The following is a 15,879-nucleotide window of genomic DNA, read 5'->3' as shown; positions in this document are numbered from 1 at the left end:
TCCTCTGGGCTTTTGTCCTCCAAGTGTCAAACTGGAGGACACTTGTGCTCCCTCTCAGCTCCCCCGTCCTGAGCCCCAGCTGGTCCCTCATCTCTCTGCCTGTCAGGAAGTGGGCTCAGAGAGAACCAGGCTGAGATCCTGCTGTGCTGTGCGGCTTTGGGCAGGGACTGAGCGACTCTGAGTCTCAGTTCTTTGCAAAGTAGGGACGAGAAAGCCCAGTTCACAGGGCCAGTTGCTGAACACCTACTATGTGCCAGGCACTGTTCACAGCTGGAGATTCAACCGCAAATCAGACAAGGATGCCCCGCCCCCTTTGCTGAGCCGGTATTGCGGTCCAAGAGAGGCGCCGAAACCAACATCACATCAATGACTGATCAGCGACCGTGATGTGTGTTAGGAAAGAAGATGGTGCTATAGGGACCCGTTAGTTAGAGAGGCAGAGATGGGGGGGTGGAGGGAGATTGAGAATTGAGAGAAAGATTTAGAATCTTCTATCCACTGATTCACTTCCCAAATGCCCTCAGTAGTCAGAGCTGGGCCAGGCTGAAGCCAGGACCCAGGAACTCCATCTGGGTCCCCCACATGGGAGGCAGGGCCATCACTGGCTGCCTTCCCAGGTGCATTAGCAGGAAGCTGGATCAGAAGCAGAGCAGCATGGGGGCATCCAGGTGGCAGCTGAACTTGTGGTGCCACGATGCCCACCCCACTCAATAAATAAGAGAAGCACGCATGTTAGTAAGTGTCGCAATTCCAGTGCTAATTCGGGCTGGGAAGAAGATTCACTGGGTCCTGTGACAGTGTGGCATTGGGGGCTGGGCTGCAGCTTCAGGCTGGCCAGACCTTCCTGAGAAGGTGGCAACTGAGCTGTGGTCAGCCGAGCGGGGAGAGCTGGCCATGCAAAGGCCCGGAGGGGGCATCCCGGTGGGAGAGGCAGCGTGGGCCAGGACCTGGAGGTGGGCTTGGCACTGGGTGAGCAAGTGGGCAGCAGGTGCAGCGTGGTGATAGGCAGGTAGGGAGAGGCCAGCTTTTGCAGGGCCCTGGCAAGGAAGCTGGATTTATTTGTCAGTGTTTAGCCCCATTAATGGGTTTTAAACAGGGGAGTGGTGTGGTCTGGTTTTGTGATAAAGGCCCCCCTGGCTGTTGAGGCACTGAATTCTGGACATGGCACCTGGCTTCTGTCCTGGGGGTGCCACAGATGTGCTGTGTGAGCATGGATGCATCACCTAACCTCTCTGTGCCATCAAACGTGGAGTCGGGGGGGGGGGCAGGAAAGGGAGCCAGGAGCCCAGGAAGGAGGCCAGAGCATCATCCCAGCGAGAAGTGGGGGTGGCCCGCAGCAGGTGGTTGCGGTGAGGTGGGGGACATGGACAGGATCGTGGCAGAGGGGAGAACTGACAACACTTAGCAAGTGGGTGTGGAGCATGAAGAGGAGGAGAAAAAAAGATTCTCGGTGTTTGGGCAAGGCTGAATCTCACTTTATAGCTCAGAGAGGTTAGGTGGCTAGTCTGTGGTCACACCAGAAGCCAGGCAGTCCGCCCAGGTTGCAGCGCCACCTCTGGGCCAATCCTGGGCCTGGGGATGCCGCTGCCACTGGCCCGGGGCCCTCCTCTCCGTGTCTTTCCTGCACAGCCTCCCCACCGCCCCCTGATTCTTCCTCCCCTCTTTCCTCCCAGGATGCTGGCGGCTCTGGCTGCCGCAGGCCCAGCAGGTGTGCCTCGGCGAGCTGTCGGCGTGATGAACAGCTTCCCTTGGCCGAGCAGATAACGGAACACATACAGGTCAGGGGGGGCCGTGTAGCCCATCCATCAGGCCCGGGAGCGGGCGGAGGGCCGGCACACCCTCATGCCTGTTATCTGCCACAAATGTGTTTTTCCCCCAAGGTTAACAGGAAGAGTGACGGCCAGACGCCTGACATCAGCAGGACTGCGGCTCGCAGGAGCCAGCCGGGCCCTCCCCCGCTTCTCCCGCGGCCCCCGGAGGCTCTGACAGCCCTCCCCAAGAGCAAGGTCAGCCTCCCGGGTGTGGGGATGCTGGGAGCCACAGCACTGGCAGCTCTTGGAGCCTGGATGTTCCAAACAGGTGCTCAGCCTCCTCGGTTCCTGCAGGTAGGATTGGGCAGGGGCTGCACGCATCCTGCTCGGGTTCAAGTCCCAGTTCTGCCACTTGTGTGGCCTGGAGCAAGCAGCATCTCTGCACCTCACTACGAGGATGGCGAGGGTGTCCACAGCTGGGTGGCTGTCGGGGTTACAGGAGCGAATCTTGGTCAAGAGCTTAGAACAGCGCCTGGCACAGAGTGTGCCCTTTGCATTAACAGAGGTAAAGCACTTAAAGAGCCAGTCTGAGCCTTGGAGAAGCAGAAGACCCAATCCCTGGAATCTGCCTGGGGCCAAGGATTTTCAGAATCTTGCTCTTCTGGACGGACTATTAGAGTCACACCCGCAGTGGGAGTGCCGAGGGGCGACTTCCTGCGGCTCCGACTCTCTGCACCTCTTCCTGCTGTTTGATGGCCAGTTGATAGCTTCTCAATCTTAGGTTAAGGGTTCCGCCAAAACAGCGCCACCCCTGCCTTCCAGACTGCTGCCGACACGTGGAAACCCCAGCATCCACCGCAGGGCACCTCGTAGTTTTTACAGATCTGCTTACTTAATGGTCCACCAGTCTGCTCATCTATGCATCGACACGTACATGCACGCATCACTCCTAACATACACACACATACATACATCCTCCCATCCCTCCCTCCATCCTTTGCCTTTGGGGAATCTTAGACACTGTCTAGTCCAATGGAGGACCAGGGTTGGGAGGGTGCCTCCCGATGCTGTGTGAATTATTGGTGCGGTCCCTGCTTGCTGCCTCCAGGGCTGGGGCGTTCACAGAGAGAAAGGGCCTCTAGAATTCGACCGTGCCCCAGGAGCCTAAAGGCACAAAGGGTTCTGTCCACTTCCCTGACCCTGCTGCTCTGATCTGTGGGGAGGGGAGGGCGGCCAGGGCTCTAGAGTCAGAACCCCAGCTTCCCACGTATTTTTTTTTTCTTTTTACTTGATAGGTAGAGTTATAGATAGTGAGAGAGAGACAGAGAGAAAGGTCTTCCTTCCGTTGGTTCACTCCCCAAATGGCTGCTACGGCCAGCACTGCGCTGATCTGAAGCCAGGAGCCAGGTGCTTCTTCCTGGTCTCCCATGCGGGTGCAGGAGCCCAAACACTTGGGCCATCCTCCACTGCCCCCCCACCTGGGGCCACAGCAGAGAGCTGGACTGGAAGAGGAGCAACCAGGACTAGAACCTGGCACCCATATGGGGTGCCAGCACCGCTGGCGGAGGATTAACCAAGTGAGCCATGGCGCCAGGCCCCCCAGTTTCCCACGTATTAACGCTGCAACCTAGCACAGGGGCTTCACCTCCCGGAGACTCAGTTTACTCATCCACGGGATGGGGATAGTGATTGGAAAGTCTCTCACAGGCTTTATTACCAGGATTAAATGAGCTAATGCAGCCACGATGCCCCGGAAATGCCCGGTAGGTGGCTGTGTTACCATTCGGGGAGATGGTGTTGGTCAGGGCCACCTCTGGTGGCCCCGTGGAGAGCGTGGGCGCAGGGGAATGGGTGCAGTGGTTCGGAAGAGGCAAAAGGAGGCACTTTGGAGGAGTGCGAGGGTCACCCAGAGATTCTCGGCTGCAGGAAGACAGGACGGGGAGATCCAGCGATACAGGAGCTCCAGGGCGCCCTCTGTGGAGGGGCGGGTGTGGCAGTGAGGGAATGGGATGCTACTGGGAAAGGGGCCCAAGCTGGAAAGGCAAAGAGAGGAGGAGCTGTCACAAGGGCCCGGTGGTTGGGGCTGCAGTGGAAGGGGCTGTCTTGGCAGGACGAAGAGCCACACAGGGGACGCAGCTACTAGAGAGGCTGCTGTAAGCCAAGAGGGCGGAAAAAGCACCCAGGCTTCTCCTTGCCTCCTGCCCTCCGGTCTCCATGTGCCCCGATCCGAGGAGAGAAGTCAAAGGTATTGGGCCAGTGCGGGCTTTGAGCCTGGGGCTTGAGACACTCACGTGCAGCCTGCGTCCGTCGGAGCGCCTGGGTTGGATTCCCGGCTCTGAGTCCTGACCCCAGCTTCCTGCCGGTGTCGCCCTGAGAGGCAGCAGTGATGCCGCCTGTAATTGGATTCCTGCCGCCCACATGGGGGACCTGGCTCTTGTGGGCATTTAGGGAGAAGACCAGCGGGTGGGAGTGTGCTGTCTCTCTCAAATAAATACATTGTTAATAAAAACGATGGAGTGTAAAGAGCATCATTTCACAGCGCATGCTCCTCAAGACCCCTCCCAGCAAGGTACTGTCTCTGGGCTGCTCCATGCCCGGAGCGCAGGAAGCGGCCAGGAGTGCTTGCCGGGTGGACAAACAAATTAATGAGTCCCAAGTTTGTGTATAATCTATGCATATCCTCCCGTGTACTTTGCGTCATCTCTACATTACTTATAACACCTAATGAAATTTCATACTTTGGTAATAGTTTTTTTGAAGATTTGTTTATTTATTATTTGCAAAGCAGAGTTACAGAGAGGCAGACAGAGAGAGAGGTCTTCCATCCGCTGAATCACTCCCCAGTTGGCCGCAATGGTCTGAGCTGAGCCGATCCGAAGCCAGGAGCCAGCAGCTTCTTCCGGGTCTCCCACACAGGCACAGGGGCCCAAGGACTTGGGCTATCTTCTGCTGCTTTCCAAGGCCATAGCAGAGAGCTGAATGGGAAATGGAGCAGCCAGGACTTGAACCGGTGCCCATATGGGATGCCAGAGCTTCAGGCGGCAGCTGTACCTGCTACGCCACAGTGCCGACCCCTGGGAATAGTTTATATATTTTTTTAAATTTCAACACATGCTTACGGCAGCTTCCTCCATTCTATGCATGTACCTGGGACTGTGGACACAGATTTCTCCGGCCTGTAAAGAGATCATTCGAATGAAGTATGTAGGCTCAGAATATGCCACGTACATTTAGCAGCCCAGAGAGAGATGCTGCCTGTGACCAGCTCGGCAGGCTTCCAGGAAGAGGTGATGCCTGGACAGAGTCTGAGAAGGACTAGAAGTCGGCTGAGAGAGGGCTCCGTAGCCATGGGAATTCTGGGAACCAGCCTGGCCTTGACACCACCTACCTGGGGTCACAGTCAATCCAAAGGCCGAGAAGTGGTTACCCTCCACTGGTGGGCATTTGGAGGCTACAGGAGGAGCACTGGGCTGGAGTCAGACAGCCTGGGAGCCAGCTCAGTGCCCCCTCCCACGAGCGTGTGACCTTGAGTAACTTCCTCTTCCTCTTTGCACCTTGGTTTCCCCCTTGGCACAGCGGGGACAGCCAAGCTTACCGCCCGGGGTTGATTTGAAGAGCAAGGACAACCATGGATGATGAAGTGCTCTGTACACTGCCCGGGGCCAGGTACACCGGGAAGCCCTACGTGTGCGCAGTACACTTGACACATGTCTTTGCCCAGGGCCCAGCTCACGACTGGGGCAGAAAGAATTGTCGTCCAAATTACGCTGCCACCTTGTGAGCTCTGCTCCTCTGGCTCCTGAAATCGTTCGGGGCTTCCTGAAGTCTCTTATTAATATGCCAACACTCTGAGAGGTGTTAATCCACATTAGCTAATACCTTAGTTAGTGCTGGCACTTTCATTAGCAGTTAACACCTTTAGTTAGCAGCTAACTCCTTAGCGGAAGTCATCTGGCATTCAGCTGAGAAAAGAACCTTCAGGAACGGGGCCAGGAAGAAAATAAAAAGGTATGAGGGGGAGATGAAGGGGGCTTGGAGAGGAGAGAAGACGGTCAGGAGCGACACCCCCACAGCGGGGAGTCCCAGTGCCTCTGGGCGACATGGAACCCCCAGGGAGCAGTGCCTTTCACTGCCTTCCCTAGCAGAGGGGTCTTGAGCAAACTCCTGAACTAATGGAGCCTCAGTTTCCCAATCTGCTTAATGGGGCTACTCAACCAAAGCATTCAGAGCCCCTGTGGCTAATGCAAGGCTTCAGGAGTGTGTCGTGTTGTCTGTAGGGGGCCCATAAGCATTTTGCGTTTTAATCTTGATGACTTTGTAGCCGTCAACTCAAATAAAGGCAGGCGGTGCTGACACACGCGCCTCCCTCGGCTCTCCATGGCCTTCCACAGGAAGCCTTTCTCGGCAGCTGCCTCTCACAGCCTCCAGCGGCAGCGGTGGCCCTGCCTCGGACACGCTGGTTCCCTGGCAGCAGACGGGACAGTGGCACAGGCATAGGTGGCTTCTCAAGCTTCGGTTCAGAGGCAGGACCGACAGTTCTGCTCACATTTCATTGGCTGAAGCAAGTCACGTGGCCAATCCTGGTGGCAGGGAGGTGGGGAGACTTCTCTGTAGGAGGCGCCACAAGTATTTTTGAACAGTAACATGATCTAGTGTCGTGTGTATTTTCACCTGTATGAGAAAAATGATAAAATGAGAGTGAGAGAGAGAAGGACAAAGCAAATGAGACGAAATGTCCATAGCTTGTGGATCTGGGTAAGGAGATGGATAGACGGTCTTTGCAACTCTGTGAAGACTGAAGACTATTAGGTTGCAGTAGCTGGGTAGGACATTTGGGAAAGCAGGGCCTGGAGTTCCGGTGTTGGAAATCCCTCGGCTCGGATGTTCCTGCTACTTCACGGGGAGTACTCTGGCTCATTCACATTCGTTCCCAGCAGGCTGGGCTGCTGCCTGGACGCCTACATCCCGTATCTGAGGGCCTGGGTTCATGCCCTGGCTCTGCTTCCAATCCAGCTTCCTGCTAACGCACACCCTGGGAGGCAGCAGGTGACGGCCCAAGTACCTGGGTCCCTGCCACCCACCTGGGGGGAGACCTGGATAGAGTTCCAGGCTCCCGGCTTCAGCCTGGCCCAGTCCCAGCTGTTGCAGGTATTTGGGGAGTGAACCAGAGGTTAAAAGATCTCTCTTTATCTCTGTCTCCATCTCTCTCTGCCTTTCAAATAAGTAACAATAAAACACAATACATTACACTTAGCTATGCACGCCCCCCCCCCCCCCCCCGTTGGGTCCGGCCCCTGCAGGACGTGGAGGAGGTCGTGGTGAATGACCCTGGGCAGGCACAGCCCCCCCCTCCCAGCTCGTGGACTTCTGGAGGTGCCAGGAGGGAAAGCCTCGGGGGAAGCGGCCAGGGAGCCCGGCTGCCAGCTACAGTCGTCTGAAGAGGGCGGCGCTGGCTGTGCAGGGGCTCACCCTGGAGAGTCGGCGGGGACCCTCCTTGCACCCTGGCTTCTGGGAAAGGAACCCACGTGTTTCTGGTCTACCCAGCAGCCTCTGCGTGTGAGCATGGGTGTGGGGAGCAGGCAGGCGAGTCGCAGAGTGAACACTGTGTCTCCCTGGAAGGCTCGTTGGATGCCAAGATTTGTTGTTGCAGGGTTTCAAGAACCAATTATTTTTATATTAAAAACAACAGAAGAACCGGGAAGGGGCACAAGAGAAGTTTTTAGATGACGAAAATGCTCATTAACTTGATCACCGCGGTGGTTTCACGGGTGTATAAATTTCAAAACTCATCAAAATGTACGCTTAAAATGAGCACATTTTATCATATGTAAATTATTCCTCAATAAAGTCCAATTTATACAAAAATAAAAACAGAGCACTATGAAAACTATGCATTCATTTCAGAGAGGCTCAGAGAGGTTGAGTGATGTGCCTGAGACCACACATCTCCTGGGGGAGGAGCAGGAAAGGAGACCCAGGTATGTCTGACGCTGGCATTGGTGCTATTCACTCTGATTAGCATCTAGCCTTTATTTGTTTTCCCACATAAACAACAGCCACTTCCGCTTTGCAAAGCAACCTTGGCAAACCACACAAAATCCATCCCAGGCCCACAGATTTCAGAATCGGAAAGGAAGCCAGTGCCCCAGAGTTCTGCCTCCTTCCTCGCATGCACCTGACACAGGAGATGCCCTTGTCTTTGGCCTTAGTGGGCCTCTGCCCCTGGACGGTCACCTTGGACACCGCTCTCTATTCTTGGGCCCGCCAAGCTTCCTGGCTCTCTATTGCCCTCTCCTGCCCCCGGGCTTGCTGAGGCTCTGCCACCTTGCTCTGTCCCAAGGATACCCCAACATGCAGGGCAGGAACCCACTTAGAGGGTTTACCAGCACCCACTCTACAGAGGAAGCAAGAGGCCCAGGGAGGTGCAGGACCCAGCCAAGGTCACACTGTTCACAGGTGTTGAGTCTGGGCCCACCCAGGTTGTCTGTTCCCAGGCTCATGGCTTCTCCCCTGCAGGACAGGAGGGACCAAGCACGGGGACCGGGCTAGGGGAGGCATGGCAGTGGGAAGGCTCTTTCTTCTTCCCCTCACTTGGGAACCCAGAGCTCCAGGCCCTGAAGGGATGAGGCCCCCGGGGCTCCTGCTGAGCGACTGCAGACCACATTTTTCTTAATCTAAATTGAAAACTGCTCAGCTAGAAAAATCATTTCACTGCCTCATCTCAGAAAGGAGAAGGGAGAAAGGAGGGGTCCAGGGATGCGGTGGGAGACGAAAGACGGGCAGCTATAAGGGCTGGGTCTCCAAGGGGCTGGGCCTAGCAAGCCGCTGATGCAGCCACACATACACAGCCGGTGCTGAGTGCCCTACTGTGCGCCAGACAGACCCTGCTGGGCTCCTGGGACAATTAAGGGTGCAGGTTCTGGGGCTGATGTTGTGGCACAGGGGGTAAAGCCACAGCCTACAACACAGGCATCCCATATGGGTGCCAGTTTGAGTCCTGGCTGCTCCATTTCCGATCTAGTTCCCTGCTAATACACCTGGGAAAGCAGCAGAAGATGGCCCGAGTGCTTGGACCTGTGGCACTCATGTGGGGAACCTGGATAGAATGCCTGGGTCATGGCTTCAGCCTGGTCCAGACCTGGCTGTTGTGGCCACTTGGGGAGTGAACCAGCTGATGGAAGATCTCTCTGTCTCTCTCTGTCTGCTTTTCAAATAAATACATCAATCTTAAAAAAAAAATACAACCCTTGTCCTTAAGAAACTCCTAGTTCTTCCCCTCCCCCTCCCTTCCTCAACCACTTCCACACATACCTACTGAACACCTACCCCATGTCTGCCACCATCCCATGGCAGGGACACAAAGACGGCCCTGGCCCTCCTGGGGTGCGCTCCTCCTGGGGAGGAAAAGTTGTCAGATAGAGAGTAACAAACTGAACTGAGCTCTGCCGTGCCTTCGGCTGGGCAGTCAGGGAGGGTCTCCTGGAGGAAGTGCTGTTCCAGCAAAGGCGTGGACGGTGGGCAGGAGTTTCCCAGGCCAAGGCAGGGGGCAGGTCTGTGGTGGGCGGGGTCAGTGCCTGCAGGGCGGGAGGAAGTCCTGCGGAGGCCAGATCCTCAGGCTGTAAGCTTCCAGGAAGCCTTCTCCTCCTGGCAGAGTCCTGGCTGTGTGCAGCGTGGCAGACAGTGTCACGTGTGCCCCAGAGAGCTCACCTGACAGCAAAGCCGCTCTCTCCAGGAGCTGGGCATCCACCTCCAAGACCCCTCGTGGCCCAATCACCTCCCAGGGCCCTACCTCCAAAAGCTGGGAACTCGAAAAATCGGGGGCTTCAGTTTCCAACACGCGACTCGGGGGGAATGGCTTTAAAGCCCAGCAGAGACGTGGGGTCAGCCCCAGTAGTGGGATAAAAGCCTTCAAGAGCCCGGAGCCCATTAGGCAGGTCATTCCAGAGCTCTGGTCCCCAGTTTCCCCTTAGGAGGTGACATTACTCACCTCCTGGGGCTGTGCAGAGGACAAGAAAGGGCACGGAGGCCCTGGGCGTGGTGCCTGGCACCCAGAGGACCCTCCACGGTGTCAGGCGAGGTTACAGAGCACGCGATACCCCCGGCCTTCCCAGCCCCTTCATCCCTCTCCCTGCTCCTGTCAGGACCTGGGTCAACTCCCTCTTGCTGTGTGTCCTCTGGGGAGCTCCTCCCTGTCTCTGGGCCTGCTCTTCCGCATCTGACGAGGATGCACTGACAAGGCTGCTGGGGTCCCCTCTGCCCCTCCCTCCTGGCCTGCCTTCCATCCCCAGACTCATTTTCCAGGTCAGTTCCCTTTAATTAGCGGGGCTCTGAGCCTTTCCCCTCGCAAAATGGAAACTGCAGGTTCATCAAAATCCCATTAACCTCCATTCTCCCCATGGCCCTGCAGGGGTCAGGCCTGGCTCGGGCTGGGGGCGCCACCTCCCAGCGGGCTGGGGTCCAGCTGTGTCTGGGGCTGGAGACCGGGTGGGGGTGTTGGTTGGCTGGTCCTAGACGATAAACTTGCGGTGGCGCCCAGCCCTACCTGCCCTGCCTGGCCTGGCCACCCGGGGGTCAGAGGAGAGAAGGAGCCTTCAGCACTTTAATTTGAAAGCTTGCCAGGGGACCGAGGGACGTCGGGAGCAGGGGAGAAGGGCTGGCTTCAAATGAATTAATACTTCGCTCGTAGCTGGCAATTTCCTCTAGCTTTCATGTCGCCTGGCTCTTTTTCCTTCTTCTGATTTCATTATTTTCCTACTCGGAGGGGTAACACGGGCTGCCACCATCTCTTCCCTCACTTGCAGCCTGGGACTTGTCTGATCCTGGCCCTGCTCACCACAGCCGGCTCGGGACGAGGTGCGTGTGGGAGGTTCCCTAGCAGGCTCTGGGATTCCCCGTGAACCATGAGGCCATGGGCAGCTTCCTCAGGCTTCCTGATTCTCATTGTCCTCATGTACTCTGAGGATAACATAGGAGAATATATTTAGTGCCCGGCAAGCACTTCAAAAAGCATGATGGCCGGGACCGGTGTGTGGCGTAGTGGGTAAAGCTGCTGCCTGCAGTGCTGGTATCCCATATGGGCACCGGTTCGAGTCCCGGCTGCTCCACTTCTGATTTAGCCCCCTACTAATGTGCCTGGGAAACCAGTGCTTGGGCCGCTCCACCCGTGTAAGAGACTCAGAAGAAGCTCCTGGCTCCTGGCTTTGGCCTGGTACAGCCCTGGCCATTGCAGCCATCTGGGGAGTGAACCAGAGAATGAAAGATCTCTCTCTCTCTCTCTCTCTCTCTCTCTCTCTCTCTTTCTCCCTCCCTTCCTCCCTCCCTCCCTCCCTCCCTCCCTCCCTCCCTCCCTCCCTCCCCCTTTCTGTCTATAACTTGACTTCCAAAATAAGTAAATAAATAAATCTGAAAAAAAAGAAAGAAAAACACAAATGGCCATTTCTTACAACATTAAGCATTCACTTACCATAAATCCCAACAACCCGCACTAACGTTTTATTTAAGAGACATGAAAGCATATGTCCAGCAAAGGCCTGTGTGCAAATGTTTCCAGCAGCTTCTTCCATAGCCGCCCCATGCTGGAAACCACCCAAACATCCACCAGCTGGTGAATGGGTCGATAAAGCACAGGGCGTCCGTGCGTCAGATCCCAATCCGCACACTGGCAACGAAAAGAAACCAACCACCGGCATCCACAACGCCGAGGATCGCAGGCGCGTTCAGCTGAAGTGAGAGCAGCAGCTCCCGGGAGCCCGAATCCTAGAAGGAGCCGTTTGACGACAGCTGGCAGAGGGCAAACCAGAGACACATTCACCAGATCAGCAGGAAATGGGGGCTGGGTCAGGGCAGGGGACCCATGGCACGGAGGCCTAAGGCAATGTGGGGGGGGGGGGTGATGAAACCCTGTCTGTCCCCATCATGATAGTGGAGACGCTGGCGTCCATGTCTTCCAAAACCCTCTGGGCTGCACGCTCTGAAAGGGTGAATGGTATGGGGATTATACCTCAATAAAGAGCACCACTTTAAAAAAGTAACCCTGTCCAACAAAAGGGAGCTAGGTTTCCAAAGCACGCTGCTTGTGTATGGAGGAGTTGTGCCCAGTGTCCTCTACCATAAAGTGTCCTGCTCGCGTGGGTACCCCTGGGGGACGTCCTCTGTTTCTTATACTCCCCATCCAGATCAACGTGGGGGCAGTCCCAGACTCTCGAAAGCCCACATTCCTGCTCCCAGAGCACACCCTCCAAGTTCATGGCTATTTTGATATCTCTCAGCACACGTTAGTTTTGTGAGATTTTTGAACCTTATAGAAAGAGAATTACCCAGAATATTTTTTTTGAGGTTTGGCTGTTTGCTTGTTATTAAAGTCATCCTTCAAAGACACACATCAGATTGTATTGCTTGTCCGAAGCCTTCCAGTGTCTTCCCAACAGCTTCTAAGCAGAACCCCAAGCCCTCACCCTGCTCTCCAGGACCCCAGCATGGACCCCCGGCTCCTGGTGGCCGCCTCCAGCTGCGTGGGCCTCCCCTCAGCTCTTAGCTGCCTCGGGCTTGCCCTGGCTGGTTCCTCTGGCTGCACTGTTCTTCCCTGTGTCCTGAGCGGCCTCCCCAGGCCCCACCCCCAGGGGGTCCCTGCTTCCCCTCCTTGGTTGCTTGCCCTCCCCATGCCCATTGGCTCGGCTCTTAGGGACAATCAGCTGTCAGGGAACAGAGGGTGCAGATTCCTGACCGGGTCTGGCCTGGCCTGGGAGTGTCGCTTGCCCTCCATCTAGACAGAGGCCTACCCTGCCGAGTGGAGGATTTGTTCGTGTGTTCTGGTGGGGCCGGGGGCTGTGGGGAAGGCACAGAAGCAGCACCTGGTACTCTGTGGTTGTTGCATGCCTCCAGGGACACAGGATGCTCAGCACCACTCCTGGCTGCTGCTGGCTTCTCCAGGCAACACTGCTGCCATACAGTACTTTGTTCATTTAACAGTGTTTGCCACAGCCGTCAATTGAAAATAAACTACAGAGCCGTTGAAGGGGCCGGCGCTGTGGTGTAGCAGCCTGCAGTGCCCACATCCCGTAAGGGTGTTTGTTGGAGTCCCGGCTGTTCCTCTTCCAGTCCAACTCTCTGCTGTGGCCCTGGAGGGCAATGGAGGATGGCCCAAGTCTTTGGGCCCCTGCACCCACATGGGAGACCCGGAAGAAGCTCCTGGCTCCTGGCTTCGGATCAGCTCAGCTCTGGCCGTTGCGTGTGGCCATTTGGGGAGTGAACCAGCGGATGGGAGACCACTCTCTCTTTGTTTCTACCTTTCTCTGTAACCCTGTCTTTCAAATAAATAAAATAAATCTTTAAAAAAATTCATTCTGTCCAAAAGACATGTTTACTTAGAACAATTAGGAGAGACAGATAAGCAAGAAGCAGCAGCTAATAATCATGCAACATTTGCTGCAAGTTGCTACATGCCTGTAGCCGCCCTGCTCTGGGCAGATGAGAACCAAGCCTTTGTCCTTGTCATCTTCCCAGAATGGAGCTCGAGGGGGCTGATCAGGAACGCTTGTTGAACGAATGCACAATGCACATGCACACACACGTGGACATTTATAATTTACAGAAGTGGGCTCCTACTGTACCTATTGCTTTATAGCCTGCTTCCCCTTCGTTACTAATATATTATGGGCTTCTTTCCAGTCCAATAAATATACATTTACATCAGGGAGCTAATAGATACAGCCAGCCTGCAAATAGAATTCCAAGGGTCCATGAACTCGAATGGGAAAAAATTATATCCTTATTTTCACTAACCTCTAGCTGAAATTTCTCATTTCCTTCGACTTGACGTAGGTGCCACGCTACCGCAGCACTAGCGGTATCTGTGACTTCCCTGCCGGAGCAATCATGGATATTTTCATATCAAATTACCATTGCTGCAGATATCTTGAAACACTGTTTATGCTCATCACACCTTCGAAATTACAGTGGCTCCTCCACCTGCCACGGGATCTTGTTAGTGAACGTGTTAATAAAGAAGCACATATATCAGAAAGCACCATATCAGAAATTTCCAAAATTTTTTCCTAGCAGTATTTTAAAATAATTCGTCTTCCTGGGAATCTTAAACATCTTATTTTATGTGTTTAGAGTTATTCTTCTGAGAAAGGGCTCGTGGGCCTCACCCAAAATGTCTGTGGCATGAGGACAACCAGGAAGTTCTGGCCTCACCAGTTCGAGTCCTGGCTGCTCCTCTTCCTATCCATCTTCCTGCTGATGCACCTGGAAAAGCAGTGAAAGATGGTCCAAGTGCTTGGGCCCCTGCACCCACACGGGACACCTGGAGGAGGCTCCTGGCTCCTGGCTTCAGCCTGGCCCCGCCTGGACCGTTGCAGCTATTTGGGGAGTGAACCAGCAGATGGACAATCTCCCCACTCCCCACCCCCCACCTCTGGCCATAACTTTCAAATGAATAAAATAAATTTTAGAAAAAGAAGAAGAAGCAGCCCTGGCCTACGGCCCCTTTCTCTCTCTCTCTCTCTCTTTAACTTTTAATCTTGGAATAATTTTAAATTTACAGAGACTCTATAAAAAATGTATCAAGAGTTTCCGGGTCTTCCTCACCCATTCTCCCCTAATATCAATGTAGTATTTAATCCCAGGTGCCAGGAAATTCACATTGATACTATATTGATGCAATCATATCAAGTAATCGTCAGATCTAATTTGAATTTTGCTTGTTTTTCCATGAAGACCCTTTTTCTGTCTCAGATGCCAACCCAGAATCCTCCACGACATCCGATTATTACACCTCTTTGGCTTCCTCCAACCTGCAATAATTCCTCAGACTCTCCTTGTCGTTCATGACCTTGGCACTTTTGAAAAGTTCTGCTCTGTTAATTTCTACACTGCCTGTCAGTTTGGGCCTATCTGATATTTTCTCACCATTAGATAAAAGTGATGCATTTCTAGCAAGAATAACACAAAAGGGATATTGTATACATCTCAGAATGTCATGTTGAGGTTCAGGGTGTTAGTATGTCTTTTAAAGTTTTATCTATGCATTTATTTTACTTATTTGAAAAACACAGAGAGGGAGAGGGAGAGGGAGAGGGAGAGGGAGAAAAAGAGGGAGAGGGAGAGAGAGAGATTCTATCTACTGGATCACTCTAAATGTCTGCAACAGCCAGGCCTGGGCCAGTTCAAAGCTGGGAGCCAGGGACTCCACCCAAGTCTCCCACATGGGTGGCAGGGACCCAAGTACTTGAGTCATGACCTGCTGCCTCTCAGGGTGCCCATTAGCAGAAAGCTGGAGTCAGGAGCGGGGGAGCAGGACCCCAAATGGGCACTCTGCCATGGGATGCAGCTGTCCCAAGCAGTCACCCCCTAAGGAGCTTTCTTAAGTGAAGATGGTGATTCAGTAGGCCTGCATTCCTCCCAAGCTCTTGGGTGATGCTACACCACTGGCCCGTGGACCCCACACTGAGGACCCAGGAACTAGCACCTTGTCTCCCACGCTTTGGTTACAGAAGTGTCAACTGCATGCTGTTTGCCATGGTTTTCTTCCATCTCTACAATTTTTTAATGTTTTAAAGATGTATTTATTTATTTGAAAGGCAGAGTGATCGAAAGGGAGACATAGAGAAAGAGTGAGAGAGAGAAAGAGAGAGAGGGAGAGAGATCTTCCACCTGCTGATTCAGTCCCCTAAATGGCTGCAACAGCCAGGGCTGGGCCAGGCCAAAGCCAGGAGCCTGGAACTCCGTCTGGGTCTCCCACATGGGTGGCAGGGCTCCAAGCACTCGGCTCATTCTCCACTGCTTTCCTAGATGCATCAGCAAGGAGCTGCATCAGAAACGGAGCAGCTGAGACTTGAACCAGTGCTCGTATAGAACGCTGGCATCACAGGCGGCAGCTTAACTTGGGGCCGCAGTGCTGGCTTGCGTATTTTTTTCTTTTAATTGACCAGCAATTTAGGTTCATTTTAAGCAATGGTATACATCAAGCCACGAAGTTTATGGCTAGTTAAGTTTTTTCTTTTTTTAAAGATTATTTTATTTGAAAGGCAGAATTACAGAGGGAGAGAGAGAGGGAAAAAAAAGGTCTCCTGGCTTACTCCCCAAATGGTTCACTCCCCAAATGGCCACAATGGCTGGAGCTGGG

The sequence above is a fragment of the Oryctolagus cuniculus genome, chromosome 11, assembly GCF_964237555.1.
Source record: "Oryctolagus cuniculus chromosome 11, mOryCun1.1, whole genome shotgun sequence".
Classification (NCBI taxonomy): Eukaryota; Metazoa; Chordata; class Mammalia; order Lagomorpha; family Leporidae; genus Oryctolagus; species Oryctolagus cuniculus.
Note: the sequence above shows the minus strand (reverse complement) of the source record.